Raw genomic sequence first — 9,314 nt, 5'->3', positions numbered from 1 at the left:
GTAGCATTATACTATATGATTACCGTAAATGACACTACCCCCTAAGAGACATTTTTTCACTAAGCGCCGCTGCTTGAATAACCGCCCCCTTTCTATAGCTAGTGGGGCGCTTATTTCATTACACGGCTATCAGGAGGGGGCGCTTATTTGGAATAAGGCATAAAAAACAACAAAAAGTTCCAGATCAACTTTTTGATAATTTGGTAGCATTTGTTTTAAATGTCCGCCGCTTGTCTATGAAACATCCATACAAGGCTGCTAATGTCATAGGTATGGTTTCTTCTACAACAGTGGACGGCTTAGGGAAAATACAGTGACGGTAAAAACAATTTTTATTGTTTTTAAAGGTGTAAAGCGTGAGTCAGCCGCAATGGACAAAGAGTTAAAAAGTTGCTATATAGTATCATCCCCAAACGGCTGAATGAACACTGAACTAACCAATATATGCTTAATAAAGTTCTCGGAGCTTTCTAATTTACCCGTCGCTATCTTGTTTGGGATTCTTATGAATGTCACATCGAGGACAGTGTAAAATGTTCTCTACACTCCAAAAAGATTGACGTATTTAATGTACCAGGCAGCTGTACACAATATATTCGAGCTCCGGACGCAAGCTGGAACGAACCCTTCAAAGCTCATGCAACAGAAAAATACGATGATTGGCTAAAGGAAAAAGGAATTAGCAAGCTCGCAACTGGGGGAAACTTTAAAACCTCCACCCCGACGTACAATCGTAAAATTGATCCTGGAGGCTTGGGAAAAAAATATTCCAGAAAATATAAAAACCTCTTTTAAATAATGTGCACTGAACCTTGCCACAGACGGATCAGAAAACGATCGTATTCACTGGACATCTTAGAAAGGCAGCTTCCATCTTAACTGAGAAAGATACTGATGCAAATAGATGAAAATGTTGTCACAGCAACACGCGAGTTTCTCACAGTCGATTCAGACCACTAAGACGAAGACGAAGATGAAAACATTGAGATAGATTAATTTTTGTTTAGATGTTGTTCGTTAAAAGTGAAAAGAAAGAAATGAAATGACACATTTCATTTGTTTTTATTTTAGTAGAGTTAATATGCGCCCCTGCTTAAATATGCGCCCCTGCCGAAAAAGCTCTCCCCAAAAAAAACATAAATATTTTAAATAAGCGCCCCGAGCTCTTACTCCATCATTGACGGTATAAGTGGCTTTATTGACGCATTATGTGCGAAGAAAAACATTTTGAGTCGAGATGCACGCTTAATAAAAACTAAAAACAATTGTTTTAAAACAAAATAAGAGCAACCTGATTGCGAATATTGCGAAAAACAAAAGCAACTCATGCTGTTCTTTGTTAAACTGCTGGAATTTTTTTGTTTGAATTATTTTCTTTTCTAACATAAACTAACTGCGAAATAATACTGGCCCTATTGGCACTGTTTTCTTGAAACCTGAAATACTCTAATTCAAAGGAAATCGGTCAGCTCAAAAGCAGCGTTGCTCCACAGATGAGGGTAATTATGATCGTTAAGACAGTGAAAACATTGGTGCTTACATTAAAGAAAAAAAGAATATGTGAAGTAATCTATCAGAGCAAATTTTAATTGGATTGCAAAAAAAATGAAAAAACAATAAAACTTTATTAATATAACTTAACGAAAGTGCTAAATCATGCCGGGCTCACAGACGATGTGCCCGTTGTCCATGTTATATAGCTGCATACGAGCTAGAGAATGTCTGTGACAGGATTTGAACCTACACATGAATTTAGCAACACCTCCATAAATTACTTCACATATTACTATGCTAGACTCAAATAAACACCTGAATGCCATATTGTCTATATCTATTTGGTCCGGGGGTTTTCAAACATAGTCTTTTGGCTGTGTTAGCACTTTTCCTGTCATGTCAATTAAAGCTTGAAATTTGTTAAAATACCAGGATCTGCTTAAAAATGAACTACTTTATTTCTAGAGCAAATTTTCGCATTCTGTTCGATGTTTCTGAGAATTAATAAAAGATATTTAACATATTTTCCTATTTTACATGCATGAAAAAATTATATGAATTACCCCGGAAATCACAAGATAATAAAGGATCCTGGGTACAGAGTTGGAAAAGAGTCCGATACGACCTCTCTTCATACCGTCATACAAAATAATAAAAGCCCTGGGTACAGAGTTGAAAGGAATCGGGCCCTGGGTACAAATATAAAAAGGAGTCCGATACGATGTTGAATAATTTTATGCAAAATATCAAAACACCCTGGGAATAAAGTTGGAAAGGAGTCCGACCCGACGTCTCTTCATGTGTTCATGCAAAATAATAAAGGCCCTGGGTACAAAGTTGGAAAGGAGTCCGTTATGAAATTCTTAATATTTTTGGGTACAAGGTTGGAAAAGAGTCCGATAACGTTTCTTAATATTTTACACAAAATACCAAACTTGGGAACGAAGTTGGAAAGGAGTCCGATACGACGTTTTAAAAAAAGATCTGGGTACAAAGCGAATAGTAGTCTGAGAAGTCATTAGTAAAGTTAACAACCGGGAAAAAAAACTGAAAAAATGTTAGGTAATAAAACAAGTCACAGGGTGAATTTCAACTACCTACTCCCACTATGCTACTTATAAACCATATTTTAAGTTGAATTCGTATCTAGTTATAATAAAAACAAACAAAAGAAATTTCTATTTTTTGTTACAAACTTGAAAATCCTTTTTGTAACGGAAAGTTTTTGTGAAGTTACAATTAACTCTGGCACTTTTTTACTACTTGTGCATTTTCCTAAATTTTTCTTGTAGAAAAGGTAGTAAAAACGTCGTAAAAAGGAATATAAAATAAGCTTAAAATCAAAACTGTGACAAAAAAAATAAATAAATAATAATACGTATTGTCCGAAATTGCAATATAAGCAAGACTAAATATAATCCATGAAACAATATTAAAACAAACTTTTTTAAAAAAAACTACTTCTCAAAATATTTTGTCAAAAATTATTTGTTCCTGAACTTACTACTGAAACTAACAAATATCAAATATTTTAAATTGACACGATAGGACATAGAATTACAAAATGAATCTACATCACCACTTTAAATTTTTACTAGCAATTATCTGAAATTATTAAAAAAGGGAACTTATAATAACTATGAGCAAAAAAATAAATCTGACCAATTTTCTTGTGTTCATTTTGCTAAAACTGTGCTTTATAATTTATGTACTATATATGTAAGTTTTCTTTAATCTAATACTGATTTAAAATTTGAATAATATTAATTAATACTGGTTAGCATTTATACGAACATTGTGTCTACTGCAAAATTGTTTTCCGGATTTATGTAGTATAAATGTATAACCTGTTGCATTACCACCTTATTAAAAAGAAGTTAGTTAACAACTGATTATCTGTAAATATCTGTAATATGTTTTACCAAATCTGTCACAACTATAATACTGAACTTCCATAATTTTTAAAAAAGTCTATTGAATTTTACACTTGAGCATTGACTTCCACAGATTATTTTAAAATACAAGTGTCCATAACAACAATAAATAAAAGAATAATAAACTAAACAATCCTTCACTTCAATTTTTGACTTTAACTGTATAACTTACCCAATGTTTATAAATTATTTTCAACTTTCTGAATATATAATCAAAACTGTAAGCCAAATATTTTTACCTATCAAATCAAAATAGTAGCAGAGACGACAACATCTAAAATGCAATTTTTGTAAATATACGCTTTACCTATTTTTTTATAATTGTCACAGACAGAAGGTTCTAAAGTAAATTTCTTAATGTGTTTTAATCTCAACCAAAAAAGTTTTTAATCTTAATTCCTATCCAGTTTCCCAACTAAAAAAACATCAATTAATCTGTTTTTCCTACATTGTTTTGTTTTCAATACATACTATATATATCCTGTTTATATTCTATACAAGACTTTTCAACTGAAAGTAGAATTGGTAAATATGTAACTAATTTATTGTTTTCAGAAGTAAACTCCAGAGTCATACAAAAAATACAGTAATTTCAAGTGATGTAACAGCACAAGTGGAGTAAAAATTTTCAAGATAAAATACGGATTGTTTCATTGTCATCATCAGTCAAAATATACCATACATAAAAGCTAGTCGTAAAATTTACTAAAATGACAAAATAGAAATTTATCTTTATCAAATTTCTTTCATGCTTTCCTAAAACATCTTATAGTAAAAGTTATAGTAAAAATAATTATTACACTAGATACATTATTAAATAACTTTTTCACAAAAAGACCTGTGGCTCTGTTGGGTATATATGATAATGGTAACAATGGGATTTGCAGTTTGGAATAAAAGAAACCTTTACACAAAATGCAATGGGTCGTACAATAAATTAATTTAGTTCTTTTGTGATATTTTATTATATACAATTACATTCAATACTCATAATACTCATTTCTTGCTTAACTTAAAATCAGAGGTTTGCCACTTTTGCCACTCAACATTTTTCAAAAGTTAATGAGCATTTACTCATGAAGTTGCACTATTCTGACAACATGTGTCAAGTGTTTTACAGAGTATCATCTATACTGAATTTATAAAAGCAGCTGGAAACACAACACAAAGTATATTAAATGATGATGGAGTACACTAAGCATACACCTAGCAATTTTTTGAAGTTAGATTCATAAAATTTTGGGTGGGACATGAGCAATAAAACTTTCCTGAATAATTTTATGCTTCAAAATGATTCAAAAAACGATTTGTTTTACTCCTTGCCATGTTTATTTTATTACTAACGGTAACAGTACAAAAATTTGAATAATAGAAGCAAAATTTAAAATATGGTCTTGGAAAATCCTCAATATAAAAATATACATATATATATATACAAATTATTTGATAAATATAAGACTGCTTAGTTTGAAAAAATATTATTGCCCATCTGACTGTCTCTTGCAGGAGGTGGAGAAACAGAGCATTATAGATTATATCAATACAGTATATCAACACGACAAACTTCCTTTTCCAAACTCAGCTAGCTGACTATAGCTCTTGTTATTTTTTTATTTTTTAATATTTACTTGTGCTCGATTACTCCAAATTTTTTAGAAAATGTGCAATCTGGTTCCCAGGAAATTTGACTTAAAGAAAAATAAATAACGCTCTTTAAAAAGTGAGAAAAAAACAACAAAACATCACCCATCACTTGAGCTGAGTGTAGATTTTGCAATGTATCTATACTGACTTTCATTCTGTGAGAAATGTGTTGTACTTTGTTTATTTGATGATCATCACATGTCTGTAGTACAAGCACTCTGTGTCTAGGTAATAAAGTCTAAAATAATGAGTAAGTGTTTGAGATTGATGGTAGTTTGTAGTCACCAAAGACACTAAGTTTTAAAAATCACTGCTAAGAAAGTATGTATGCCGAAAACCTTAACAGAGTATAAAAGATAAGCATAACAACCTAAAAACTATAGTTATCGTGACAAAATATACTGGTTCAAACCAATGTGTTATATTTTCTGCATTGAAGTGCACAGCTACCAATGAGGGTGCTGACTTGCCGAAAACGCTGTATATGTTATGTAACCATCCGGAAAAGCCTGGGTCCGTCCAAAATTGCCCGAATTGCGCCTGACATGCTATGCGTGCAAGGCTCATTGGTCTCATTTAAATTTTGTCCCAAAGAAGGAAGGTGCTATTTTGTCGTTTACTCTTAGTTTATTATGTGTGGGATTTTATTACAGCTATATTTATCGAATAAATGATATAAAAAACTTCCACTGTTGAGGAGTGACTATTAGTCTACCATTATGTTGGTATTGGGTACCTTAACCATGCCGTTATGTGCCGATATGCAAATGCGCTATAATGGCGCGGTAGCTGTACTTTAAAGTATCTATGGACTTCGTTAATACCCAGAAGACAAACATTTATGTCAATATAGATATACGCGTTTTTATTGCGTTTACTAAGCCTCCGTCATAACCAGAGATTTACGTCTAACATCCACTACCACTGCTCGACATTGAAAGAATAAATTATACATCATGGTAATAAATGTTTAAAAAAAATGTTGTTTCGGGTTGATTCAGGTTTCTCCGGGCCGACAGCCTGTGGTTTTTGCGGCGTTTCCGGTGAGTCGGCACCCTCATAACTATCATTGATTACAATAAATATATAACTGCCTATGTTTAGCTACTATCTCAAGCATAGACCTTTTTGAATGTTTACATTTTCCTCAGTAAGCCCTTTCGGCTTTAACAATTGCGTGGCAGGCAAAAAGATGCGGGCGCTAGATAAAGTGAGGTCCTTTTTAGTCTGTTTCTTCGCACGACGGTATCATTACGACTTTATATGAATATATGTCAATCAGAAATTATCCATCTACACTCGATAATAGTTTAAAGCCTGAAAAATGTTTCCATAGAAAGAAATGGGCTGAAAAAGACCTTTCTTCAGCAAGCTTCCGCATCTTTCTGCCTGTCACACAGTTGTTAGAGCCAGAAGAGCTTACTGCGGAAAATGTAAACATTCAAAAAGGTCTATACATGTTGACTGAGGTGGTTGCAGTTTTAGCCAATCTGCTGACCATAAAACATGCAATTTGCTATGTCTATATATATAGCTATAAGAGAAAGATACTTTTATCCAAACTAAAGAAAAGATTTTTTAGATTGGAAAGTTGGTGAGCCGATAAAACCAAAAATTAAAATATTTACAGAAGAAGCAGATGCCCAGATCAGGGGATCTAATGCCTGAATTAAGAGATATCCCTAACTTGCTATAGCTATAGCTAGCTAAGGCCATTTCTCTTTTTCGTGTTAAATAGCCACTAGCTAGGTAGTCTTTAGTATAAAAACAAAGATAGATCATTTTTGTTAAATATATAGCTATCACCTTCTTTTACTTCTCACATCACCCCAAGAAATCTTTAAAGCTAGCTAGCTATAACCTTATACACAAATAGCAACGTACTCAGCGTTTATCCCCAAGCAACAAGTCTTTGCTTTGAAATAAAGTAACCATTTTCTCCCCTTAACCACTCTTACATTCTAAATAAAGTAAAAAAACGTGTATTATTTCTTCCTTCGTCTCCTTCCTCGCCTCTGAATTTGTAAACTTTAACCGGCAAATTTTACGGACAGCCGATTTTTAGATTGGGTAGGAAAGGAGTCCGTTTGCGTTGGAAAGGAGTCCGATCATGTTGGAAAGGAGTCCGATCGTGTTGGAAAGGAGTCCGATCGTGTTGGAAAGGAGTCCGAGCGTTGGAAAGGAGTCCGGCCGAGTTGGAAAGGAGTCCGTTTCGTGTAGGAAAGGAGTCCGTCAACTTTATTATTATTATTATTATTATTATTATTATTATTATTATTATTATTATTATTATTATTATTATTATTATTATTATTATTATTATTATTATTATTATTATTATTATTATTATTATTATTATTATTATTATTATTATTATTATTATTATTATTATTATTATTATTAAAAGTACAAAAATCTGAAAAAAAAGACAAAAAAAAAGTTGAGAAATGAGCAAATGAAAAAAAGTCAAAAACTTCTTTGATTGTCTATTTGTAGTTTATTCACAAATGTTTGGAACTTCTTTGGAAAAATAAATATTGTCGAATGTGGTTTGCATGTATTCTTTAGCGTTCCACGTTAATCACCAGTGCTAGTTATTTCTAGCTATAAATATATTTACAAATAAGTGTGGATTGAACTACCACACTGGATATTTTAATAGCACCACGACTAAGTTGTTTACAGTTAATTAGCTAAAACTATTTCATCAATCTACTTCGGCTTATGATATACACTAACTGCAGAAACATTAAATAACAACGATTAAAAAATAATTACCCCTGACAGCGCATTTGTAATGCAATATTTGCGTTAATAAAAACTTAAAAGCGTTGTATTAGTTCTGTATTTAATTTATTTCTTTAGCACTATATAGTAGTCAACATATTAGATCTGACAGAACGAGTGTCTCCTTTTATCGGTTAATTATAGAATTGATGTAGTGCAGGAGTATACTCTCAGCATTATCATCACCCGCAGTAACTTAATTTCTTGGATATTCGTCACTATCATATTATAATTTCTTGTTCTTTCTTAAAATATCAACAAAACATTATGTTAGTGAAAAAATTTTCAGGTACCGTAGGTAAATCAGTATGACGAAATTGCAATGTATCAGTCAGATCCATTCGATAAATATTTCGTATGCACACAACTTTTTCACGCAACAACCTCGCTTAATAATCATACAGCAGCAATAATCGTGCAGAACGATACTCAACAACATCTCAATGAAGTTGGACTGCACTTTTTACACTACCATTAATTTATTATAATATGGTATAATTTATTTATATATTTTATGTTAAATTATAAAAAATATTTTGGTTGGACGTAGTACACCTGGAATATCACTGGTACAAAGTTTAGCGTTCCCAAAGGTGAATCAATATTAATGTTTTTGATGAAGTAAGTCATTTTTGTGATTTTGCATGGCAATAATGAGTTAACACAATAAAAGTGGCGCCTCAATGAAACTGATTTTCAATTTTAGTTATAAGATTTGACAAATAAAAGTAAGTCATTACTAATTATTTTATCGTTAAATTAAAAATATTCCATGAGACATTCTCGCATAATAACTACCTATTTTTTCAGCAATACCTTCAATACCAAACAATGAATACAAGCAACTGATTGCACTTATTTAACTTATAGTATTTAAAGTGCTAGCTTTATTTGACAATGAACGAATGACAGGTACAAAAGCAGTACTAAGACATTTCAAACAATTAGGTTGAATATTTTCCCGTTAATATTTTACCTATATATACACCACAACAAACCGATACTTACTACTACCAGTATTGTCTTTGTAATGTTTTACCGGAAAAAAAAATTATAACCAGTTACCTGAATAAAATTGTGTTGAAATTTTGATTCAGTGTTTAAATTTGATTTAGTTTGGTGACTAAAATATTCGCGAGAAATGAGAATATATCCTTTAATATAACCACCACTACCGGCACCGCCAACATTAAGTCAAATTAGATAATACTTTATGTGACGATTTTGCTTGAATTAGGTAGCCGAAACTACTTCTTTATTGCGGCTTTTAAAAAGATTAAAATGATTCTTCTGACCTCTCTGGCATTATAAGATCTGTGAAGGCACCTGACAGATTAAACTCAATACAATATTAGAAATGGCTCTAACATTCCATATGCCAACTTTCTTTCGTAACTACAGAAATCTGCAACAGTACTCATCAACATCTTAATACAATGGGTTTGAGGTTTCCCG

The 9,314-nt window shown here is 32.0% G+C and overlaps 1 long non-coding RNA gene across 1 annotated transcript; it reads right to left on the bottom strand.

The window, feature by feature from the left end:
• Positions 1–4,356: 4,356 nt before the first annotated feature.
• LOC130642156 (uncharacterized) lies at positions 4,357–7,422 on the bottom strand. The gene is made up of 2 exons (XR_008982551.1): positions 6,957–7,422; positions 4,357–5,310 (listed from the first exon to the last, which is right to left on the bottom strand). It is a non-coding gene; the product is annotated as an uncharacterized LOC130642156 (long non-coding RNA).
• Between the last annotated feature and the right edge of the window lie 1,892 nt (positions 7,423–9,314).

This window comes from Hydractinia symbiolongicarpus, chromosome 4 (assembly GCF_029227915.1).
Source record: "Hydractinia symbiolongicarpus strain clone_291-10 chromosome 4, HSymV2.1, whole genome shotgun sequence".
Lineage (NCBI taxonomy): Eukaryota > Metazoa > Cnidaria > Hydrozoa > Anthoathecata > Hydractiniidae > Hydractinia > Hydractinia symbiolongicarpus.
This window is presented reverse-complemented; position numbering and strand designations above follow the sequence as displayed.